The 25,023-nt window shown below is 57.5% G+C and overlaps 1 long non-coding RNA gene across 1 annotated transcript; it reads left to right on the top strand.

Annotated features, from left to right (window-relative positions):
* The first annotated feature begins 1,774 nt into the window (after nucleotides 1-1,774).
* Nucleotides 1,775-3,134, top strand: LOC132017543 (uncharacterized). The gene is made up of 3 exons (XR_009404324.1): nucleotides 1,775-2,123; nucleotides 2,296-2,421; nucleotides 2,570-3,134. It is a non-coding gene; the product is annotated as an uncharacterized LOC132017543 (long non-coding RNA).
* Nucleotides 3,135-25,023: the final 21,889 nt, after the last annotated feature.

Genomic DNA, 25,023 nt, shown 5'->3' with positions numbered 1-25,023 from the left:
ACATCTCCAAATAGAAACTTGAAATTACTGACTTACTTTCTTTGGACTCATGGGTTCAGAATTATGGGCTGTGAATTCAGTTTGCCACGGACGCTCCGAGTGCACACGGCTGGCCTGGTAATCATCATTAGTTCACCAGTCATTTATTGTCGGTGCAACAAGCACGAAGCTGACGCAGATTTCTTCCTGTCGGCCAGATCGCCTGGTGGAAAAGAGTGTGGGTTCTGTCAAGGGGTTACTTTCTCAGTGTGTATTTTCTACCTTCCTTAGAGGGGAGTGCGGGTGAACTTTAAAAAGGCTTAAAGCGTTACAGAATGAAATCCTTATCTAGGGAGGAAATTTTTACCATCCTGTGGGGTCAGAAAAAGAGGACGATGTATTCAATGACAAGGAATGTCTTTATATTGTTAAGATTTGGACAATATCTTCCACAGATCGAGTCTAAAATAGGAAAACATCAGCTTAGGAAGCAGCGTGAACACTCAGAGTCCGTGAGGCGCGTCCACGCGCTGCTGACCCGTCCTCCTCCCCGGGCACCAGCAGGCTCAGCAGAGCGGGCACCCCTGCGTCTTCACGGACATAGGCTTCATATTTCTGGGGACCCATGCACGTGGGTGCTGGTGCCACCTGTCCCTAAATTTCCGACGCTTCTTGGTGCAGGTACGCCGCTGTCACATTATAATAGAGGAGGCGGAGACCCAATTCTCTTCAGCACACGGGATGAGTGCGGACGATGCCAGACGCTCACGGGAAACCCTGTGGTTGCCGCCCCGGCCGCTGAAGCAGGTCACTGAATTCAAGGGAAGTGGACACCCAGCTGGCTGCCTGCAGCGGACGTCGGGGCGGTGAGGATTCTTCCCGGATGAAAGGCATCCAGCGCATCCCCCTGTCAGCAGGTGGCCACTCGGTGTCCTCAGAGGAGGCGGACAAGCGGGACTCGGCAGTGGTTTCCGTATGTGTCAGACGTCGCACAGTAGATTTGTCAGCTCTGGGCTGTGGAGCCCCAGGCTCATGGCCCCATCCCTCCTGCTCCCACACAGCCCCTGAGCGGGCACTGGGCTGGCCACAGCACAGGTGCGTGAGTTAGTCATCCATGCGACTGGTGCGTGCGTGTGTGTGTTCGTGTGTGCGTGCATGTGTGTGCATGTGTGTTCGTGTATGTGCACGTGCGCGTGTTCGTGTGTGTTCAGGCGTGCGTGCGTGTGCATGTGTGTGTTCGTGCGCGCGCGTGTGCATGTGTGTGTATCCGTGTGTGCGTGCATGTGTGTGTTCAGGTGTGTGCATGCGTGTTCGTGTATGTGCACGTGCGCGTGTTCGTGTGTGTGTTCAGGCGTGCGCACGTGTGCACGTGTGTGTTCGTGCGCGCGTGTGCATGTGTGTGTATTCGTGTGTGCATGCATGTGTGTGTTCAGGTGTGTGCATGTGTGTTCGTGTGTGTGTGCGTGTGTGTGTTCGTGTGTGTGCGTGTGTTCAGGTGTGTGCGCGTGTGTGCGTGCGCGCGCGTGTGTGTTATGTGTGCGTGTGTGTGTGCATGCGTGTGCTCCTCGTTGCAGGGGATCTTCTCAGCACAGGAATTACACGTCATAACAAGAATTTCACTCCAATAGGTGATCTCCACTTCCAAAGGCCCATGCCACAGGTCACATCACCTGTGCACACATCACTCAGTGACAGGGGCAGTGCCCACACAGGTGATGGAGCCCAGTCCGCAGGGCTCTAGCTCCCCACTTCTGTCACCTCTCTCCCTCCAAGGCCCTGACTAAGCCATCAGGTCCCCATCTCTGTAGAGGTAGATGGACAGCCTGCGTCCGTAGGTCTGTACATTCTCCCTTTAGGTGCTGGGATGACCAGGCGTGTGGTTAGAGCTCTGGCCCTCAGTGGTCTCCAGGGCTGCCCCGACTGGCTGTCATGGTGCAATACGAGGGGTGTCTCCGTTGACCTGGTTTGACCTTCTGGAGCCTCCGGTCTTCTGGTTTTCCAGCTGCACATCTAAGAATCAGGACACAATCCCTGACTCTCGTGGAGGGTCGGGGCAGGCTCAGCCCGGGGAGAGTGTTTCCCTCCAGGCCGGTACCTCCAAATCCCCAGCACCTGGTGATACCATTCCTTCTCCTCAAAGCAGGGTGAGTACTCTTGGGAGCTCCTGGGGGATAAGTCAGCAGAAATAAGACCAATAAAGAAGGATTGTGTAAACCAGATCCCATTAGACTTAAGCACAGACAGCTTTCATCTGCGGCCAACCCAAAGGCTCCTAGAGATAGAAACAGGAGCGTGGTTTTTTGTTTGTTTTTCTAGGAATGTTCAAAGCACAAAGCCAGCAAGATGTGCTCATCTCAGCCAAAGAACTGAGTCCTCATGGTGAAAGCCACAGGAAATCTGACACTCACCTAATAGTGTCGCCTGGAGGAAGAGTATCAGAAAGTATTTATTTAACAGTTTGATAATAATAGCCAATTTTGGGGGGGTATTTCTATCCAGAAACTGAGTGTTTCTACCCTATTAGCAACTGCACCAGATTCTCAGATTAAATGTCTGGCCTGACCGACCTTCCTTCCTTCCCATAACATAGGTGGCTAAGGACAGAGCTGGCAAGTCCATGTGACAGAAAAGCCCTGAAGTCCACGTCTGTCTCCTGCAGGCACCAGTTCTGGGCCTTGGGTCTGTGGCATTCCCGCCGCTCACAGCTGGCTTTGTCCTGGGACGGAGGCTTCGCGTCGTGAATACTGCTCTTAGCAGGATACGTTACCTCCAAGAGGAAGAAGCCCGGTTTTCCAGAAAGAGAGTTTTTGGGTTTTTTTTTTTTTAAAGATTTTATTTATTTATTTGACAGACAGAGATCACAAGTAGGCAGAGAGGCAGGCAGAGAGAGAGAGGGAAGCAGGCTCCCCGCTGAGCAGAGAGCCCGATGCGGGGCTCGATCCCACGACCCTGAGATCATGACCTGAGCCGAAGGCAGCGGCTTTAACCCACTGAGCCACCCAGGTGCCCCAGAAAGAGAGTTTTGATCCTGGCAATAAGGGTCTTTAATGCAAGGAGCTGGGGCACGTGACCTTGAAGAGTTGCTCGCGTTTTAGGTTCTTGGGTTTTCAGTGGGACGGATCGTGTCATCTGGCACCCGCATTGCTTTGTGTAAATAAAAGTGGAGTTTTATTTACACAAGGGAGAGTTTATTTCTCAACATGTGCGCGCTTGGAGGGAAGAGCCGCTTTGGAAGGATGGTAAGGTGTGCTGAGATCAGGAGCTGGACGCACTGGCCGCGTGGAGTCCCGCGGCCGGCGCGGCGTGGTGCCCTGCGCTTGCCCCCGGCTGGCGAGGAGGGCAGTGCCGGCGTGCCCACAGCTCCCTTCGCTCTCCTCCGGTGGCATCGCGGCCTGTCGCCGCCCGGACGGGAGCCGGGGCGACTCATACTGCCTCCCTCCGCCGCCGCCCAGAGCACGCTGAGGCAACTGAGACACTCCTCTCCCCCTGCCGTGGTTGCCAGGCCTCACACCGGTCCCGGCGAGACTGATAACGAGAACCGTGTGGGCTGAATTAGCCGATGTTAGAGCAGCACACGTCTGGGGCGTGAGGGCAGGCGGTGTCTGGCTGCGGGCGCGCCCGAAGGAGGGAACAGGCACGTATGCGATCCGGGAAACACGTTTCTGCCCACAAATTATCTGGTCATTTGGGGTGTCCCTCTCCAGCCGCTCTGGGCTCCGTGGAAACGATTAGGCTTTGTCGGCCCGCGGACACGGTCTCTCCCGCTGTCACTGCAGCAGGACACTGTCCCTGACATGCGGAGGCGATCTGGCCTCTCCTCCGGGCCAGACACCTGTAAAACTCAGCGGGAAAGAGCTCCCGCCGCTGCCCAGACTCCCCCGCAGCGGTGGCGGCTCTCGGGGAGGCCGCGGAAAAGCCGCTGAGGCCCGGAGCGAGGCTGGGGGCGGCCGCCGTCGAGCGCCGCGGAGCCCACCTGCGTGCGGGAATCGTCCTTGTCTCCTCGGCCGAATCGGGAGCTCGTAGCGGCGCGCACGGCCGCCGGCGGCCTCTTCGGATTCCCCAGAGCGGCTGCGGTTCACCCTGCCTAACCTCAGCGAACTGCCCACTCTGCTCGCGCTGGTGGCCTCCGGGTGCCAGGCCTCTCCCTCACGTGACAGAACAGAAGCCCCCGGTTCCTCCGTCCCCAACACCCTGCGAGCTGCCACGACGCTTCCTCCTGACACCCCGAGGACAAAGCAAATACCCGACGGGTCCTTTTACGAAGCAGCCGGTTCGGAGACGAGCGTGTTTGCGTCCGCTTGAGCGCAGCGTGACTCCTCGAGCTGCGGCACTGCCACGCCGAAGTCCTGAGGCCGCTGCAGAAAACACGAACGCGCCGTCACGGGAGGGCGGTGGCAGTGAATGACCTCAGGGTAACCCCTCCACAGACAGATGCCGCCGTATTTCTCAGTTTGAAATACCCGTGACATCCCCTGAGCCCACTGGGGTGCAGACGGAGCCTCGGGGCAATGTTGGGGACCTCAGCCCAGCATTTTCATTGAAAGGTAGATTCTCTTCTCTGTGACGAAGGCAGCCCCACGGCCTGGCTCTCCACGCTCCCGGCCGGCCATCGGTCTCCCTGAATCCGTTTCCACCCGACCCTCTGCCTCTCTTTGGGATGAGCCCCCAACTGCCCGTGGGTCAGGTGCGACTGCCTGTGGGGCTGGCCTCGTGGGAGGGCCTGGAGAACTCTTGCCTTCTGAAAGCCGAGCTTCTGGCCGTCCCTTGGGAACCAGCTGGGCCGACCCGGGAGCTGATCAAAGGCAGTGGGAGTGGAGGAGAACGGAGCCAAGCGGGACGGGAGGAAGGGCCGGTCCCCGAGCTCTTCCCAGGGGCCGCTTGCACAGGGAGGCCCGAGTCCCCTGCGGCCTGGCAGGTGGTGCCTCTGAGGGATGTGGACTGGGGCACTGGTCCATGGGCCTCCTGAGATCTCTCAGCTGACCCCTCCCTGGCTGAGCTGGCCTCTGGGGCTCCGGAGACCCCTGGATCCAAGAAGCAGAGGGAGGCAGGTGCCTGCTTCTGGGCACACAGGATGCCTGGCCCGGCCGAGAGCAGAGGAGGCTTGGGAAGGTGGCAGGGGCACAGCACACACCTGCTTCACTGCCCTGCTGAGCCCCTAATTCCCAGAAGCCCGAGGAACCAGGGGCTGTGGTTGTGATCTCCTCAGGGCGGTAATGGCCCGAGTCCTGGGATGACTGCTTGGCACTGCCAGGTCCACGTGGGCGCGGCTGGTGGGCTCCAGCCCAGTGTCTCCCGCCAGAGCGTCTGGCTCTGCCCCGAGCTTCGCAGCCCCCACAAGTCCTGTCGCCACACACCCCTCTGTTCTCACTCCTTTCTCTGCTTTTCTGCCACACACACGAGTCTGGAAGTCCCGTAGAACTTCCCAGGAAGCAGATCCTAAAATGCCGGTGGATGGGCTGCTGGCCCTTCTCTTCGTAACCCAACAAGCAAATCACCAGGATCAAGCCCGGGGTCCCGAGTCCTCCTGAGTCACCCTCTTTGCCCTTGCAGTGGACTGAGCTGGCTCCTAGGTCTGCTGAGGCTCCGTCGCTTGTGTCCAGAACCCCCGAGCCTTCTGTGAAGTCTGTCCTGCACGTTTGGGCAGGTTCCGCATGGACGCCCAGAGTGAGGAAGAGAGACCACCAGCCCCAAGGACGACTCCGGGTGAGGGACGGGGTCTAGACTGTCATCCTTGAGGCGGACACAGACGCAGCCCAAGGACGGGGCCCTCTCGGCCTCCTGTGGCTACTGTCACAAATTTCTAGACTTAGCGGCTCACACAATTCTTCTGCACTTACTATCTTGCAGCTGTGAAGTCTGAAATAGTCCTTAGAGGAGAAAACTAAGGTGTCCGTAGGGCTGTGTTCCTCTCTGGAGGCTCCAGATGCTGGAAGTTGCCAGAAGCCCTTGGCTCATGGCTCTTCTGTTTGCAACACCAGGGAATGCCGGCAGAGTGTTTCTCAAGATGCTGTCCCTGGGCGTGCCACTCCCTTTCTAGGACCCTTGTGACTGTGTCGGATAATCCAGGATCATCAACTTCCCCGTCGGAGGCTGACCCGTTAGCAGCCCTACCTGTGCCTCCTGTTTCCTGTGTAGCACAACACACATGGGTCCTGGGAGCAGGTGTGCAGATCTCCCGGGGCACGGGCAGTACGCTGGCACCAAGGGCTCGTCCCAGCCGAGAACGGGGCTACAGCTGGAGGCACCGTGGACTCACCAGCAGTGCCTGGCACCAGAGCAAGAGCCCCCGCGGGTTCCTGTGCTGCTGAGAATGGGAACTGGGCACCTGCGGGGCCGGACTGAGGGGGCCGAACCTGTTTCTGAACCTGGGACCACGTGTGGGGCCAGCTGGGCACGGTGGAGGCCTCCACTCTCCCTCCCTGGGCCGTCCGGTCCCACTGGCATCCGTGCTCCTTTCCTGACAGACGAGCTCATTTTCTTGTCTGTTCCGTGGGCTGCATCTCCTTCGCGCTGTGATTTTATACCTACTTGAAGCTTATGTGCCTGACATTTAACGTATGCATTATTTTAGCCGACAAGTGTTTTTTATTTTATTTTTTTAAGTTTTGATACTGTTTAACTTTTTATTTATTTCCTCATCGCGTCCGGCTAGCCGGCATGGATTGCGCCGGTGTTTTACGCGCGGCCTGACAGCCGCCGTCTTCCCACTGGGATGTGTAGCTGGTTTCCAGCTAACGTAGCTACCGTTCTGGTCAGGCTCCTACCTGTCACCTTCGCTCGCGCCGCCCAAGAACCCGTGCTGAGCAGGAGCGCGGAGTCGCCGAGACGAGCCAGCAGGCCCAGCAGGCGTCCAGGATGGGGCCGCGTGGAGCGTCTCTGCCGCGGGCACAGGCTCTCCGAGGGTCTGGGAACGCGCCTTCTGCAGGGGCTGGTGTCGAGGACCGTGGGCGGCCCCCGTGGGGGTCACGTGACTCCCCACACTGAGGACTCGATTTAAAGCTTCTGCCCGGAGACGCGCCCCGTGTCCCCGAGCCGGCATCCAGCTGCCGCCGGCCCGTGTCTGCCGGTTGGTTTCCACGGACTCTCGTCAGGGATTGGTTCTAGACGGGAGAATCCACAGCCGCTTTCTCTCAGCCCGGCAGGCGCGTCCGTCCCAAACCTGCCTCCCTCCCAGCCCTGCCTTCTCCCTGTCCTCCTGTGACCCGGCGGACGTGTCCGTCCTTCCGCGGCCGTGACCTCCCCCCGGATGCTCATTCTCCCTCCTTTTGGACCCGTGGCCCCTTCCGAGTTCTGTGGACTGTGCGACACTGTCGGGTCCGGCCGCCGGCTCCCCGCGTCACCGGCCCGGCCCCTTCTTCATTCTGCTCGTGGGTCGGCACTCGCTGCCCACGAGCCGCCCCGGCGGGGCTTCCTGCGCGCTCAGGGACCGACTCCTGACCGGCCGTTCGGGCCTGCTGGGCGGAGGAGGCCCCTGCGACGCTTGGGGTCACACGTGCTTGGGGAATTTTAACAAGAACTCCTGAACTCATCGGCTACTGTTTGCCCCAGGATCGCTGACGGAAAAGGACTCCAGTGGGACATATGCCACACGCGGCTTCTTAGAAGTTTTTTAAATTATGAACGACGAGGCAGCTGGTCGCAGTGTCACCGCAGAGCTCTGACGGAACGTCTGGAAGACACTTGCGCACTAGAGGACGCTGTGTCTCCGGCTCCTCGCGGGAGAGGTCGGGCCCGGCGCTCCGGCCGCCAGACGGCCAACGGGCACTAACGTCTCATGTCTGGTCTCAGACTTCCTTAGGAGCCCAAGGGGAAGCCACAGACTTGGCACATTCTGGATTTGGGGGGAGGCAGGAGCCACGGCTGTGCCCAGAAACGCAGCCCCCGGCATAAAGCCCAGAGCTCTCCATGGTGGTAACAGGAGATGTTCCAGAGTCTTCCCCACAGACACGCCGGCGGACGTTGCACGGGAGTCTCGGCGTGTGTGGGTCGTCGCCCTCCCCAGCACCCCCAGAGGATGATCCTTGGGCAGCGTGTTTTCCACCAGGAGAGGCTGGAGGCCGTCCATGCAGATGCCCCTGTGTCGTCGCCCTCTGCAGGCCTGGGTCTGGGGCCTCTGTTCCTCCGGCTCCCAGCATGTGGGAGACTGTGGCTAAACCCCGTCAGCTCCTGTACGGGCATCTGTGGGGAAACCTGGGTTCGGCCCTGGAAGGCCTCTCCGGGTGTTTCCCTATGAGGATGGAGGGGACACGGGGGCCGAGTGAGTCCGGCTTCTCCCGTGTGTTCCCTGCCCACACCCTCTCCATGCACAGTCAGGCTTCGCCTGGACCCCGGGGTCATGTTTTCGTAGCGTCAGCACCAGGAGCCAGAGAGCGAGGGGCCGTTTAAGGCAAACAAGCTGGCCGTGGGGCTCTTTCCCGCCAGGGGCACCAGACAGCCCCCTCACTGCTGGAGGGACCGCCTCGAGCGTGAAGAGCCCCGGAGAAGGTAGAGGGAGCTGGCCGGGGGGGTGGAACCCCAGTGAAGCCTGAGTGGAGAAGGGGTGCTTTAACTGGGGGAGACTGGCTTCTGGCTTCTGAGACTGCCCGGGACCAGATGTCCGTGTTGTACCGGCTGCCTGGACCTCCAGCAGGGGAGCGGGCCTGCGCGTGGGCCGGCGGTCAGCCCGTGGCCCATCGGCAACGGTCTTCTCGTTCAGCTGCTTCCACTGCGTGATGGCCATGAGCAGCCCAGGTGCTTTATGTTTCCTGGAGGGCGTCAGGGCTTTGGACCAAGTTAGCCCGTCCTGAGGCTCAGAGAACTAGTCTCACGTGAGCCGTGCCTGTGGGGCCGGCTTCCGATTCCCTGACGTGTCCGTGACCACCTTCCTCCCCGCCTCCTTCTCGTCCAAGCCGGACGCCTGGCACCCGCTCGTCCTCACCGACGTGGCCAGGGTGCGCCAAGGCGAATGGAATGTGGATGGTGGAAAATACCGAAAACCCAGCAGGCCATCACCCAAAACCAGCCGACCCCAAAGAATTTCCACAGGATTCAATTTCAAGCTTTGACCAAGGCTTTGAATACTTTACTCCTGAGCCAGGCTTGGGTAAAAACTGAAATGAATAAAACGCGGTGCGGGAGTGGAAAAGGCTCGTTGCTTCCTGCCTGCGGAGCCTCCGGCGTCCGACCCCGTCCACGGGTGGCCGCCGTGCACGGCAAGCACACGCAGTGCTCTGTGAGTCTGGGTCATGTGGCTGGGCCCTGGCCGCGGTGCAGTTCCTTCTCCCTGAGCAGGTGGTCCACCAGCAGTTGACACAGTCAATGGCAGCGAGACAAAACCAGGCCAACTTCCCCAAAGGGGCACCGCCTCTCCAGGTAGTCAGGGTGGTTGCGTCGGCGCGGTCTCCCTGAGCCGAGACTGGCTTCCGTCTGAGCCTCTGTGGGGCACGACGGGCCCACAGCTGCCCGGGTGGCAGGAAGAGCACCAACCCCGTCCACGGGGGTCCCCTTCTCCCCATGCTGTCTGTGTTGCTTTCAGGGGCCGGGGGCCGGGGGCCGGGCCGTGTGTGTGTACGTGCCCCAGAGCCCTGCTACAACGCTCCCTTGCAGACCAGCCGCGCAGGACGATCCCGGGGTCGTGACCTCACTGCAGTTTTCGTAAGAGCTGGTCCGGAGCCGGACAGCATGGTTGGAGAGGGACAGACAGACGGCTAAGCTCGCTCTGACTTCAGACTCCCCGGGGCAGCATGTGGGCACAATTCCTCTCTGACCCTGCTGGCTCCGGCCCACGCTGGGGACACACGGCCTGAGGACTTGGATTCTGGAGACCAGGTGGAAGGGACAGGCCCTGAGGTCATGGGGCATTGGAGGGGCGGTCACAGCAGCGTAGGGAGCCACCGGGGGGCGGGGAGTGTTCCAGGAGGCCGGATGGCGGGAGGGGAAAGGATCAGAGAGACAGGGGAGTGAACGGGTTCAGTGATGTGTTTAAAAATTTCATGTACCCAAATCCTTCCACTGAACCCTGCCAGCTCTGGGCTTCCACGCCTGGTCTTCGATGGAGACGGTCACCGATGATCCCTCCTCATTCCTTCCTAACGCGTCTGTGACGCACTCTTGGAGAGCCACGTGGGTCAGGACCCCTAGCAGGAGTCCAGGGGTCCACAGGTTCATCTAGATCTTCCCGCTGCCACAGTGGGGACCGTGGAAAGTCATCGGTGGTATTAATTTAATAATATGTCTCATTTAACACCATATATCCCACACCTGAGCATTTCGGCGTGCAGCGAACATGAAGACACTTTATGTTTCTCTCGTGTTCGGAGCCTACAAACTGCGTGTGCGCGTTCTATTTCCCGCACATCGGCCCGGTCCGGCCAGCTTTCCGGGCTCAGAGGCCCCGGTCAGGGTGACCTCCATGACCACACAGCGGTCAAGGGGCTCACCTCCGAGGTTATTGGTGCTGCGCTCAGAGCAGCAGTGTCTTGCGTCACAGGAAGGGGGATGGATCGTGTGGATGTGGACGCCGCCCAGTTGGGAGGGAAGACGCTGGGGTGCGGAGACTTGAGGGTGCTGCATGCGGGAGTCCGTCACTTCTGGGTCCAGACTGGTACTGTGCTGCCTGGGTCACATCGCTTGGGCACCACTGGTCCTTTGAAGAACTCAGCACTCTTAGAGGAAGGACGAACAGCCCAGGCTTTCTACTGAGAAGCATTGGCTACATCCTTAATCTAACCAAAACGGATAAGCGATTACAAACATCACTAGTTAGGCATAGAAACAGGACATGTGTTCCGTGAAGAAGAAAAGAGAAACATTGATGTTAGATTGACCAAAAATGGACTTAAAGCAGCTTTACAGACATGCTTACTGATTTAGAGGAAAAGATAAATATGGAGGAAACAGAGCAGAACCAAGTGGAGAAATGGAAATTATCGAAAAGAGCCAAATGGAAACTCTAGAAATATAAAAATATAATGCCTGAAGTTTGAGAAAAAGAAAACTGAAAGGCTCAAGAGATGAACATAGAATAAAGATCCGTGGAACTGAAAGACAAGCCACTAGAAGCTCAGGTTTGTAGCTGCACGGCAGCGAGGACTCCAGCAGAATCCGGCGGGCTTCCTGGTGGAGGAAGCGTGGACAGAAGCCCGTGGGGGATGCAGGGCGAGGGGGATGCCACAAGAGGGTTCTCCTTATTCTGTATGTAAACCCACCCCTGGCTCAGCCTGAAATGTGACTCACCCGTGCACAGAATAGACCCAGATCAGCATAGCTGGGGCTCAGAGGGTTAAACGTTCGCTTGAACTCACCCTCACGGCAGGTGAGAACTATGGACTGAACCTAACCCGGAGCTTAGTTTGCTACAACAAAACTAACAACAGCTTCAAGAAGGTGAAGACGTAACCAAAAGTCGACACAAGATAACACTCACAGTGTCCAACATACAATCAACATCTATTTAACATACAAAGACTAAGAAAATGTGACCCACTGTCAAGAGGAAACACCACGACAAGAGGCCGACCTCGAGACGGCTCAGGTGCTGGCACCAGCAGCGGTTGTAACTGTGCTCATTGAGATAAAAGGAAAAAATAATTTGAATGAATAGAAATACAGGCATTATCAGGAGGTAAATAGGATAATAATTAAATCTACGTATGAGATGGAAGGTCTGGAACTGGAAAATACAATCTGGAAAACACCACAAGATGACCTCAGTAGCAGAACGGAGGCGACGGGAGGCAGCAGAACTGGCCACGGAAGAGCGCAGGAGGGAGAGGGGAAGGAACCGAGCAGAAGCCAGGACCCGGGGCCCGTCCGAACGATGCAGATCAGGCAGCGGGGATCCCAGCGGGAGAGGAGAAAGAGATTGGGCGACGGGTCGGTCTGCTCGGGCCTCCGTGACAGGACACCCCCCCCCCCCCCCCCCCACCGTCACCGTCGGCTTCAACCTTGGAGCCAGCAGGCCTGTCTGGGAGCGCGCGCTCCAGGGGCCCACCAGCCCCGGGGCCTCGTGGCACAGGGGCAACACGTAACGCTCTCCAGCCAGTGCCACAGTGCAGACCGTGCCGCCGTTGGCCCCCCAACTTTCAGGGCCGTTCCCCAGGGGCTGTCCATCTGATGCCAGAGCGCTCGGAGGGAAATTGCAGATGGTGCGCTATGCTGGGGGTCCACGGCAAAGGGAAGACACACACAGCGCCGCTGCGGACTGGAGGATGATGGCTCTCTGGCAGAGTCCCGAGATTTTAGCCTAAAAACTGACATCCCAGGACTCTTGTTTTGTCTTCACAGAAGCACAGGCTTGGGGAGAGCCCACGGGCATCGACGGTAGCAGTTCGTGCCTGTGTGCGGGTCCCGTGGAAGCCTTCCTCGCAGGCTCGGCTGGTTCTCACCGTGTCACCGTGGATCTGTGACCTCGGGGTGTGAAAGGCCAATGCCCGCGGGACCCCAGAGAAGCCCTGAAACCTGCTGCCACAACCGAAAACACGCGCAGTCCATATATTGCGTCCTGATTCACGTACGTGAAAGGGATTTAAAAATCAATAATGTTTAGACGAACAGACCATTATTACTTTGCTATACAATTCTGAATTTAACGCACAACTAAGATCATTAGCCTCTTCTAGGTTAGAAGTCACGCTTTTGTTTCCCTCAGGACTTAGGAAACAAGTGTGAGTGTCTTCAATGTCAGATGAAGACGGGAGAGGCTATGTCGGAAACTCGATTTATATTCATGTGACTTTCACGGCAGAAGATTTAACTTTTAGCACATTTAGAAGCACATTTAGACCGAGGAAGTGTGTTGGCTCCTGGCTGCTTCCCCGACCCACTGAGGGGACGGTGAGCTGCTTTGTGGACAGCTCGGCTGCACCTGTCGGAGAACGGAAGGATGTGGCTGTGGGTCCCAGGCACTGGGGTTACGGCCAGGCTCTCCCCTGGTGCTGTGGGCTGATTTCATGGGACGCATGACCGTGAACGCTGGGGGAGGTTGTAAGACGTCAGATGACCGGTGTTTAAGTTCGCACGTTTTGATGGGAATTGTGGATTCTCTGTGTCACTTGCATTTGTGCCTGGTAAAAGCCGATACAAGGGTTTTTTAGACTAAAAGAAGAATTGTTGAGTTTTGTTTTACGGGCAAACGTGTGGTGTGGTCTGCGGGGTGCGTGCTGTGGGCCTGTTGGATGCGGTGTTCCAGAAGTGTTCACGAAGTCAAGTTGACCAATAGTTCTGGGCAGACCAGCTCTAACCCGGCGGGTGCTTTTGTAATCGGTCGGCTGGGAAGGGGTCTCGATGCCTCCAGGGAGCAGGGCGCCTGCTTCTCCTTGCGCTTCTGTTGGATTTGATTCCCCCCAATTTTTCTTCTGAAGTTTGTTTTCTCTAAAACCAGTGTAGCCGATGCAGCGGTCCTTCGCTTAGTGTTCATGCGGGATCTTTCGCCGTCCTCCTGCTTTTAACCTGTGGCGAAAGCTCTTACCTTCCAAGTGCATCTTGTGTAGACAACAGGCGTCACATCTTACTTGATCCTCCGTTCTTGAAGTTCCTCTTTCAGCGGGTGTTTCCAGACCCTTCACATTTAAAGTGATTGATGACTGGGGTGCCTGGGGGACTCAGTCAGTGAAGCGTCCGCCTTCGGCTCAGGTCATGATCTCAGGGTCCCGGGATCGAGCCCCGCATCAGGCTCCCTGCTCGGCGGGGAGCCTGCTTCTCCCTCTGACCCTCACCCCGCTGTGTCCTCTCTCTCTGACGACTCTCTCTCTCAAATAAATAAATACAATCTTAAAAAAAAATAAAGTGATCGATTACTGGCATATTTCGATTAATATCTGCTGTGTTTCCAGCTATTTCCTCTTTACTGTACTTGTTCTCTATCTCCGTTTTTTTCCTACTTTTCTGCCTTCTCGGGTTTTGAGCACTTTATGATGTGATTTTATCTCCTATCTTAATATATTATTTATACTTCTCTTATAAACATTTTTATTTGATGTCTTAGAGTTTGCAACATGAATTTTCATGGAATACAAATCCGTGAATACCACCGGACCCCTTTGTGGGTGCTGTAGGCTTCTTGTAACAAAGTATTCCCTTCGGCCCTACTTGTGCCATTTATTTCATTATCCATGTGCTGCTGGTGCCTGATACATTGTTGCTACTCATAGGATAATGTAAACACGTTATCTTCCAGATCACTTAAAAATAAGACAAACAAAGTATTGCACATTACCTTCTTTTACGCTCCTTATCTGAGGGCACGTTCATGAATGAGCCTTCCTTTGCTTTTGGATTCTCCAAGACATTTGCTATTGCTACTTTACTTTAGAAGGATAATTATTCTGAATATGGAATTCTAGTTTGGTGGATGTTTTATACCTAAACTTCTAATATTTCATCCCACTCTTTTCTTGCTTGTGTGGTTTCTGAAGAAAATTTAGTTATAATTTATATCCTTGTTCCTATTCAGGTAGGTTGGGGTTTCCCCCCCTCAGATTTATTTAAAGATTTTTTCTTTGTCTTTATCTTTCCATAGTTTAAATGTGACTTGTCTTATGCCAAAGCGCGCGTGTGTGTGTGTGTGTCTGTGTGTGTGTGAGTTCACTGTTCATCCTGCTGGGTAGTATTTTCTGAGTTTCCCGGATCTGTGGTTTGTTTTCCATCAATAAATTTCAGGAGTTGTTTTCCTTGATTGCTGAATCACGGGGTAGTTTCGTGTTTAACTTCTTGGGAACCTCCATAGTGGTCTCCCGATGGCGGCACCTGTTTCCATGCGCACCAAGAGCACACGCCGCTTCCCCTCTTTCTGCCTCCTCGACAACACCTACTGTGTCCTGGGTTGTTGATTTGAGCCATTCTGACAGGTGTGAGGGGAGATCTCACTGTGGTTTTTTGTTGTTGTTGTTGTTGTTTCATAAGAGTATTCATTATTTTTGCACCACACCCAGTGCTCCATGCAATCCGTGCCCTCTCTAATACCCACCACCTGGTACCCCGACCTCCCACCCCCGCCCCTTCAAAACCCTCAGATTGTTTCTCAGAGTCCATAGTCTCTCATGGTTCACCTCCCCTTCCAGTTTCCCCCAACTCCCTTCTCCTCTCCATCTCCCCATGTCCTCCATGCTATTTGTTATGCTCCACAAATAAGTGAAACCATGTGATAACTGACTCTCTCTGCTTGACTTATTTCACTCAGCATCATCTCCTCCAGTCCCGCCATGTTGCTACAAAAGTTGGGTATTCGTCCTTTCTGATGGAGACATCATACTCCATAGTGTATATGGACCACATCTTCTTATCCATTCGTCCGTTGAAGGGCATCTTGGTTCTTTCCACAGTTTGGTGACCGTGGCCATTGTTGCTATAAACATTAGGGTACATATGGCCCTTCTTTTCACGACATCTGTATCTTTGGGGTAAATACCCAGTAGTGCAATTGTAGGGTCATAGGGAAGCTCTATTTTTAATTTCTTGAGGAATCTCCACACTGTTCTCCAAAGAGGCTGCACCAACTTGCATTCCCACCAACAGTGGAAGAGGGTTCCCCTTTCTCCACATCCTCTCCAACACATGTTGCTTCCTGTCTTGTTGATTGTGGCCATTCTGACTGGTGTAAGGTGGTATCTCAATGTGGTTTTAATTTGAATCTCCCTGATGGCTAGTGATGATGAACATTTTTTCATGTGTCTGATAGCCATTTGTATGTCTTCATTGGAGAAGTGTCTGTTCATATCTTCTGCCCATTTTTTGATATGATTGTCTGTTTTGTGTGTGTTGAGTTTGAGGAGTTCATTATAGATCCTGGATATCAACCTTTGTCTGTGGTTTTGATTTGTATGTCCCCGTTGATTGATGATTCTTGGCTATCATGACTTCAGATGTCTTTTGAGCTCTATTATTTGTCCTTCTGGTACTATAATGACGTATTTGCTAAATATTTTAAAGCTGTCCTGCAATTCTTTTATATTCTGTTCTTTTTTTTTTTTTAAATGATTTTCTCTGTTTGCATATCAGTTGGGCATTTCTACGGACATACCTTCAAGTCTCTGAGCCGTTCGTTCCTCAGCTGTGTCCTGTCCACTGATGGGCCCAGGGGTTTTCTGTATTTCTGGTCTGGCCAGTGTTTTTGTTTATAGCAGTACCTTTTGATATGTTCTTGGAGTCTCCATCCCTAGCCCTGTATGAGCCATTTTTCTTGCATTGTGCATACTTTCATTTAGCTTAGAGCCTTAATGTATGGATCCCCGTCCTTCTAGAGTCCTGCTCTGATAACCCCTCAATGCTCGGCATGTCTGTGTCTGGTGAGCATGCCAACTCTCTTCATGCTGCTCCATTTCTGGTCCCTTAGCGTGGCTCTTCGTCTGCTGGCTGGCGGGTTAGAGCAGACATACAAGCTGTGCGGTGAGCCTTCAGCAGGAAGTCGGCAGGACGCGGGCCTGGCTGTGTCCCCTAGGGCCGAGGTGCCAGGACCTCCATGTCCTTGTGCTCATCTCCCTAAGACCTTCTCCTTAGCTAACATCTTTGGGCTGAAATCAACGGTCATTAGACGGAGCCCCACCTGCCCAGTACAGTGTGGGGAGGGGAGGCATTTTATTTATTTACTTTTTGGTTGACTTTTCACATGTACCGCGCTTCTGGCCCTGGGCTCTTCCCTCCACGCGAATCTTGGCTTTTTCCTTCCTTAGCCGAGCCTGGGGGCTGGTGGTGGCTGGAGTCCCGGATTGCTTCCCTCCAGGCGGGACAGGAGAGCCCTTCCCCAGACGTGCGCCCTTGCTGTGGAGACCTCTCTGTGCATCTCGCGAACTCATGTCCTTTCTCCCCTTTCTGCCGCCAACACGAGGCCTCTTTCTCGGCTCCTTATCACAAGCAACTGGGAAATCTGAGAGGCGAAGCCCACGAAAGTGCGGCCCTGGAGACCGCCGCCCAGGGGTTCTCCTTCACGACTGTCTGCACTCCGCTCCTGCAAAGTCGCTCGTCCAAATGCCACGGAGGCATTCCCACCAGCCCGTGGCCCGTGTCTCTGTGGGTCTCGGTGCACCTGCCCCTTCAGATTTCGGGGGGATTGAGGGGTTCCCTGTGACCTCCGTTCTCCAGTGGATCTAAGCAAAGTTGCTGAATTTCAATGTTTTTCCAGGATTTTACTGTTGTGAGGAGGAGACGGGGTCCACGCTCTCTGTGTGTCAGGCTGGAACTGGAATTCTCGTTTTGTGTTTCATCTTGGGGACTCGCCGCGTCCTCTGACTTTCCTGCCATACTTCATGGGTGCAGAATCTTCTTGGGAAATATCAGCTCTAGTTTCCAACTGGTTTAAAATCATCTGCCTTTCTAAAGCTGAAGAATAAAAAGACAAGCCCAGCACTGGGAGAGCTTGTCTGTAACTGCTGCATCTGGTCAAAGACTCGCATCCAGACATCAGTCATAGTATCAGAACTCACGGTGAGAAAACAGCCTATTTACATCAAGCAAGACGGATGACGGGCGACAAACGATCCCATGGAGAAGTGCCCCACCTCTGCAGACGAATTAAAGCCACACGTGGCAGCACCGCCCACCACGCCACAGCTGGAGTGTTTGTGAGTGACAGACGGACATGGCTGTTCGACGTGTGACGATGACAACCAACTTGGGAAATGGTCCGGCATTTTCTTAAAACCTAAACCCACTCCCTGTGTGCCGTAGCCTCTGCTCCTACTTACCTAAGAGAAAGGCAGGCATGTGTCTTAGCAAATATTGTGCATGGATGTTCAGAGCAGCTTTATTTTTAAGAGTCAAAACCCAGGAACAACTCAGAACTTTATCAAAAGGTTCATGGTTAGGGTAAGAGCCAAAGAGCACAGTCCTGCTCAGCATCTTGGAGGAGAGGCCGTGTGGACCTGTCTTGGGACAGTCATGCTCATCGAGGGAAGCCGGACAGAAGAGTGTGTCCTGTGGGTCCCGGGTATGGACGTGTGGGCGGTGCACGTCCGTCTGTAGGGACAGAGAGCAGATCAGTGTCTGTGGATGACCTTGGGGAGCAGGGAGGAGCCCGACGGAAAGATATGGACGGCGTGTGGGATCTTGCAGGGAGCGATGCACAGACTCTTCATACTGATCCCAGGGATGGTCTCACCGGCGACATGTGTCAAACTTCCAGACCACACACCTCACTTCACTTACCCGTCGATAAACTCCTAAAGTTAAAAACAACTGAAAGGTCGCATGTTGTTCAATTCAATTTATGGAAATTCTAGAGATGGAAACAGCAATCCATGGTGACAATGGGCCGGTCACTGTAGGCCTGGGGCCCAGGTGGGGGGACACGTGGGGGTCTTGGGGTCAGGGACTCGCTCTGCATCTTGATGGCAGTGGTAATTCCCGCACGCTCGTTTGTCAGAGCTGGTCGCACGCTACACCTGAGATGTGTAGGACACTCAGGACATAGATTATACCTCAACGTGTCTTATTAAAAACGCCGAGTCTGGTTGCTGAGTTTGGTTCTGTGGGGTTCTGCTGGGGAGACTTGGGGGGTTAAACAGCCCCGAGAAGAATGCACGGGGTTCTGTGGGGAACAGATACGCCAGTCGTGTACCGAGCCTGTGCAGTGTCCTCAAGGAGGGAACGGCTCCTACGCTGGGGTGTTCCTGGGTGACTGTCAACGCATCTGTGTCAGACAAATTTTTACAGAATGTTTGAAACAGTGGGACGAGTCTTTTTGTTCCCCGTGAGGAAACCCCGCCTCAGGAAGGTGCTGACATGAGTTCAGAAACGTTCACACCATCAGAGATTCATGGGAGCAGAGAAAACACTCTGTTCTGAGGCTCTGATTCAACCCACTTATTTCTAATTCTTATTCCGCAATGAAGGAATTAAAACCATCTGATTTAGTCATGTTTGCAAAATGCTCCTATTAGTAACTACTTTGAATGTTTTAATTGTGTCTTTTTATAATCGTTTGGTAACAGCCCCCCTTTTACAATCGTATGCGGAGCTTGGATGTAGGGTGAGTAACATAAATGACTTTTAGCATCTACGACAGTGGTGTGTGATGTCCAAAAACATCTCGTTAGCCTTTCCGGAGTGGGCTCCTGCCCCGGAGGCTACAGATGGTTTTAATTATTTGTTGAAGAGCGCAATCTACAAACTATTGAACTCTGATGGGACGGAAAGATTTTTCTGAGCCCACAGACAGGCCTGCCCGGCAAGATGAAAGACGGAGCATGAGTCACCTAGTGGAGGGAGCTCTGGTGCCTTTCCCCAGTGAGGGATCCCGGCCGCTGCCTCGATTGTGCAACCCACGGCCTTCTCACCACGGGGCCGCGGGGCCTGGGTGGGAGGCCGGGGTCAAGCGCCGGCCAGGCGGCGCCGCGTGTCCCAGCGGACGTGCCCCCCCCCACCGTGCGGACCCAGCACCTGGAGCGTCCCCCGTGCATGAACCCACTGACGTGAGGCTTTCCTTCAGGTTTCTGGGGCCCAAGGGACGCAGACAGTAAGCAAACGTCAAGGAGATGTCACCCAGGGGACGCGCTGGGTCCGCAGCCCCGCGGCAAACATGGCAGGGGCCGGAGAAGGGTGAGGAGTGAGCCCGAGTGGCCGTGAGAGGAGGTGGGAGAAGCCGTCGAGCCGGGCTTGGAGCTTCGGGGGGACAGGCTCAGCGTGGTGCGGGGGGTGCTGAGGATGCAGAAACCGGGCACGTGGCCCATGAGGGTGTGAGTGTGATCACAAACGAGGGGCGTAGGTCAGGGTCTCGTGATGACCGAGAACTCCTTCTGTTTCCTTGTCCTTGTGCTACCGCATGGTACACCTGCCCAAGCACCCAAAGAAACAGCTCAGCCTGTGGCGCTACCCGTGGTCTGAGCAGCCATCCCCATGCGCCAAGGGTTTCCAGCTCCTGGGACAGCACTCCTGCCCTCGTCAGAGATCCGCAGCCCCAACTCAACTGCAAGGTCGGCGGACCCCGTTTAAAGGAGCCACCGCAGACCCCCTCCCGACGGAGGGTTCCGAGCGAGGCTGGCAGAGGCCGGCAATGCTTCGGACAGTGGGGCGGGGCTACGAGTCTGCGAGTCTTCGAGGGTGTCCCCGGCTCAGGAGGGGTGCGGGAGGCGGGGCTGCCGCGCAGGACACCGAGGGTGACGGGGCAGCGGGGTGGCTCGCAGGACGTCGACGGACAGCCCAGGCCTCAAGCCAGCCACACAGGTAGGCAGTGTGTCCGCCGTGACCCGGGTCACGGGGTGTCGTGGGAGCGCAAGGGGACGTCCTCTGCTTGCTGGGCACGGGGAGCCATGAGCAGAGGAATCCTTCGAGGCGAGTCTCCCAGGAGAAGGCCCCGGTGAGGGACACGGCAGGAGGAGCGGCATTTGAAGCACAACAGCATCTGCAAGGACCAGACCCGGAGGAGCTGGCGGGTCCACACTCGTGGTGCCCAAAGGTCCAGGCTGGTGTGCCGGCTGCAGTGGCTGAGGGTCCTACACGTTCCCGGGACGTCTGAGGTTTCTGTGGGGCCAGTGGACCACCAGCCACGGGAGGCCAGGCCTCCCCCGAACGGGATCTGTTTGGGGTGAAAGGAAAGTCCGGTTCGAGTGTGGACAGGGACGAGCACGAAGGCAAGCAGAGGTCATGGGGGGTCAGGACTGTGCGCCCCTCGAGGGCTCGGGCTCAGGACTGGGCTTCCCTCGCGGGCTCGGGCTGGCCTCCTGCGGCACCGGCACCGGCCGGCACGTGTGTGAGGCTGAACGTCCGCCTGGCAGGGGCTCACGCACGGAGCCCGGGTTATCCTCCCAATGGCCATGTCCTGCCTCCCCAGCTGCCGGCTTCACCAGCTGCGTGACACTCTCCGGACTTCAGTTTTCTTCTTTATAAAACTGGAATCCTAACACTCTGCTGTTCACATGGGGGCTCGTAACCAGGCCCTGTTAGCAGTGACAACCTGTGCATGGGCGCTTTCCCACTCCGTGCTGCTCTGGGAGGGGGCCAGCCCCGTCGGTGACTCGGGACAAGGACGCGGATCCAGTTGGGACACTCAGGAGGTAGGTGTGTTGGAGGAAGAAGGAAACCCGCTGTCGACTATCCCAGAGGCCCAAGGGGAGTCTGGGAAGAGACGGTCCCGTGCTGTGTCTGAGGGGACCCCAGTGCGGAGGAAACATCTGGTTCAGAGCGTCCACCTGTGACTGGGAAGGCAGAGCTCGAGGGCGTGTGGGTCTGGATGTGCGAATCTGGAAGGGTCCACGGGGACACCGAGGTCATGGGACGGACGCGGAGGGGCACAGGGAAGGGGAGGACCGAGCCCGGCATCCGCGCGCGGGACGGGGCCGGGGGAGGAGCCGGGAGGGGCGGCCGGGCCGGAGCGGAGGCGCGGGTCCTGCGCGGGGTCCTGCCGCCCCGGGTGTGCGCGAGGACGCGCTGCTGGTCCGTGTCGTGTGCGTCCGGCGTCCTGTGAATCCACCCGCGGTGGTCTCGGGCCAGCCCGGCGCAGACCACCCGCTCCAGACGCGGCTCCATTCGGCCCGAGCAATCCGCGGACGGCGCGGCCACGTCCAGCCTCTGAGGCTTCGCCACGCCGCAGCGTTTCGGCTCCGGCGTCTGCACTTCCCGCCGCGGCTTCTCTTTCCTGCCCTCCCTGTGGCGCGGCCGAGCGAGGGGCTCGGGCCCCGGAGCGGCTGGAACCGGCGCCGGCTCCCGCACGGGGTGGGTGGACGGTGGTGTCCGGAGGGACAGGCCGTCCGGGGCCGCGCCGGCGAAGAGCCCAGAGCCGTGGCTGCTCCGACGACTGCGCGGCGCCGGCTCCGGTCCGTGTGTGGACGGGAGGTCCCGAGCTCGGCGCGCCGCCCCAGCGGGTCACACGCTGTCCCTCCTAGCGCAGCGCGTGCGGCGGGGAGCCCTCCGTCAGGGCGTCTTCACAGCCACGAGCAGAGCGACGGGCGTGCGGTCCGTGTCCGTCCTGCGATGGGACGTGCGTGACGGCGGGTCCACACGGGGACACGCGCGCTCACGCACGCGTAGCAGCCTCCGGTGTCACACGGCTTGTCTGGGCGGGCCTGGAGGGTCCTCCCGTCCACACGGGCTCCATCCGTCTGTCCCGCGGGGGCTCTGCCGCACGTCACCTCCCGTGGCTGAGCGTGATAATGACGGTGGCACCATGGTCTTGGTGCGGCCCCGTGTCCTCAGCTCCATGTGCGGACCCGGCTGCTCTCACGGTGGAGGTCCGGACGTGCTGATTTGCTCACATCGGAGGCGCCGTGGCCCTTGTCCACAGCGGCGCAGCCGGTCCGGAGGTCTCCCGGGTCCCTGGTCCCCGTGCACAAGCCGAGCTCTGTGTACCATGTCTCACTGCTTATTAATCAAGAAATAAAGGAACAGAAGAGAAAAGGGAGAACTTTTCTCACCTGGCGTTAGCCGCAGAAGTGTGACCGGCGCAGACCCGCGGCGCTGATGACGCCCACGAGTGATGCCGTTGCGGGTACTTCACACTCGGCATGAACTTACTTCCGAGCGTCTGCTTCACGAGAACTGGTGAAAGCTTGGATAAGAGCATCAAACCACGATATTGATAGTCTCCGGACCCACGGAGCCCGGGCAGCTTCCAGCCGCCGGCCGGAGGACGCCGCGTGCGGTCCGGTGGGGACGGGGGCCTGGAAGCCGGGCTCTGAAGGCCAGCGCCAGCAGCCGCACCGTGTTCCCAGAAATGAGCCCGGGTAACGGGTGACCGGGCTGCTCTCCCGACAGGCTTCCGCGAGGACCTAGTCCACAGCACGAGGCTGCCGCAGGAGCCTTCCCGAGCGCCCCGGAGACGCACGGGCAGAGACAGAAGCGGAGCCTCCTTCCTACGTGTGCCTGCGGCCTTGGTGGCCCGGGCCGTGCACCTCTCAGGCCTGGGGACATGCGTGGGTCTCCCACCGGCTCCACAGCGTGGGGCAGACGCTCCCCCTGGACTTTCGCACCCTCGCCCCCAGGCCAGGTGCTGCCGGGAGGCCGCGTGTTGGGGCACAGGCCCCTCGCCCGTAGCTGTAGCTGCGGCTCCCAGGAGCCTGCAGCCGTGGGAGCAGCTCTCGCCGAGGCAGGAGGTGGAGGCGGCAGGCGTTTGCGGGGTCGTCCCAGGCCGCGCGCCGGCACTCTCCCAAGGCAATGTCCGGGGCGATCTCCGCTCCAGCAGGCCGTCGAGGTGACGCTTTGATCAGAGCAGGAAGGATTCTGGGTCGCCCTGTGATGATTTGGCCGAGGGGGTCTGGAGGCATTCCGCGCCGTCGCTGGCTCTCCACCACCACCCCTGCTTCGCTTCCCGCTCTCCAGGCTGCTCTTTGCGGACCTCCTTGCCAGGGTCCAACCCATTCACCCCTGCCTGCTGGGTCCTCCCGCTGGTGTCTCCCATTCCCTCTTCCCGCGCCTGTGCCTCCTGCTCCTCCTCCGTGGGGGAGCTGGCGGGCACCCGTGGAGTCAGCACCTTCTCCCCGTAGCCGCAGGGCTGGTTCTTCTCTGCGGTCCCACTTACAGGGCTTAATGCCTGCACCCTTGGGAGGACGACCAGCCCAACGTGAGCCTCACGGCTCCTTGCATTCCCTCGACCTGTACCCCGTCTTTTTCTCTGCCATGACTGAATACTTCCCATTCCATCTGTGGCCCATGGTCAAAGTCTCAGCCCCATCCCTTGTGGGAGAGGCCAGCGGTCCTATCCGTCCCCGGCCCACAACCCACAACTCTGCTCCATCTAGCAGAGAAGTCCGCGTGGCCCTTGTGTGGACTAGGATAGAAGTCGGGACCGCTCCCTGTGTCCACACTTTGGCTGGGACAGTCTCTGTAAATGCAGACCTGGCCATGGGATACATCTGGTTGAAAACCATCGGCTGCCTGTTACTTTGCCAGATGAGGCGTAATCTGGGGCACATTCTGCAGGGGGGAATTTGGCCGTACTTTTCAGAATCCGAAACTCACACACCCTTTGCTCCTGTATCCTGTATTCTAGGACAATGCTGTCATAGGTGGGGACAGCATCCAGAGGGGCATAAACACTGGAGCAGACCCACACTAGCAAAGCCTGGAGGCCTCCCGAGGGCCCACCAGCAGGGACGCCGGCTGAGCAAAGGCTCATCCATACCACAGTGTGCTGTCGTGGCACATGGTGCTCCACGGGCCAGTCTCCAGCGGCGCCGTGTTCTGTCCAGCCCCTGGGAGCCCTCCAGACCCTGCCATCCGTGTCTGCGCACAACTTCGCCAGCTCTGAGGGGCACCACCCCCCCCCCCCCCGCTTCTCCAGGGAGCCCCGTCTCAACACGTCACTCACGTGGCGTCTCTTCACAGACCTTCTTCCGGTCATCCTGAGTGGAGACCGTCGTTCGGTGGAAAGAGTCACCTGTCACTGGATTGTGTTTGTGCGTGCGTGTCCTCCACAGACACAGGGCTGGGGGCCGTGGGGAACACAGCGGCAGGTGCGGGTATGGGCAGGGGGGCTTGCTTTCCACGAAACATCCTCTCAGATTTGTTTTAATCTTGTGCCATATGCCTTTATTGTGCATTTGGAAAAAATGAAATTAAAACAGACAAGCAGAATCCAGAGCCCTGGTGTTAACAGACAGGGAGGCCAGGCTCCTTCAGCACAGCCCTTTGGGGTGCGGCTGCCTGGCTTCCGTGGCCTGCCCACCGCTCGCGCCTTCCGGGGGCCGGGGAGCACTTTCTTCTGCCCACGTGTGCCTCCCACACCTGTGTCCTCCCCTGGCTCAGGCGGTGTCCTTCTCCTGGGGGCTCTCCTGCCATCAGCCCTGCACCCCCCCGGGCTCGGTCGGGTGCGGGATCCGTGGAGCCCGCGTGCTGGCCTCTCCTTCCCTCATTCACGGAAACGTCCCGCACAACTGCGCCACAGCATGGGAGGGAGAGGTCGCATCTCGGTCCCTAACTGTCACCCACATAACCGACGCTCATTAAATCGAAAGCGATTCCAGTTGGTGTTTACCTCCAGGAGCTGGAGCTGTCAGCTCAGGCCAGCAGCCCACTGCCCGTCTGGTGGCTACGGGTGCTTTCCCCCCCGTGGTGCTCAGCAGGCGATGGGAGGTCGCCGCGGGCGCCCCCGTGACCACCTGAGCCCTGCTGCGGTGCTGAAGGTCGGCGACTGGTCGTGCT

This window comes from Mustela nigripes, chromosome 5 (assembly GCF_022355385.1).
Source record: "Mustela nigripes isolate SB6536 chromosome 5, MUSNIG.SB6536, whole genome shotgun sequence".
Lineage (NCBI taxonomy): Eukaryota > Metazoa > Chordata > Mammalia > Carnivora > Mustelidae > Mustela > Mustela nigripes.
Note: the sequence above shows the minus strand (reverse complement) of the source record. Positions and strands in the feature narration are given on the sequence as shown.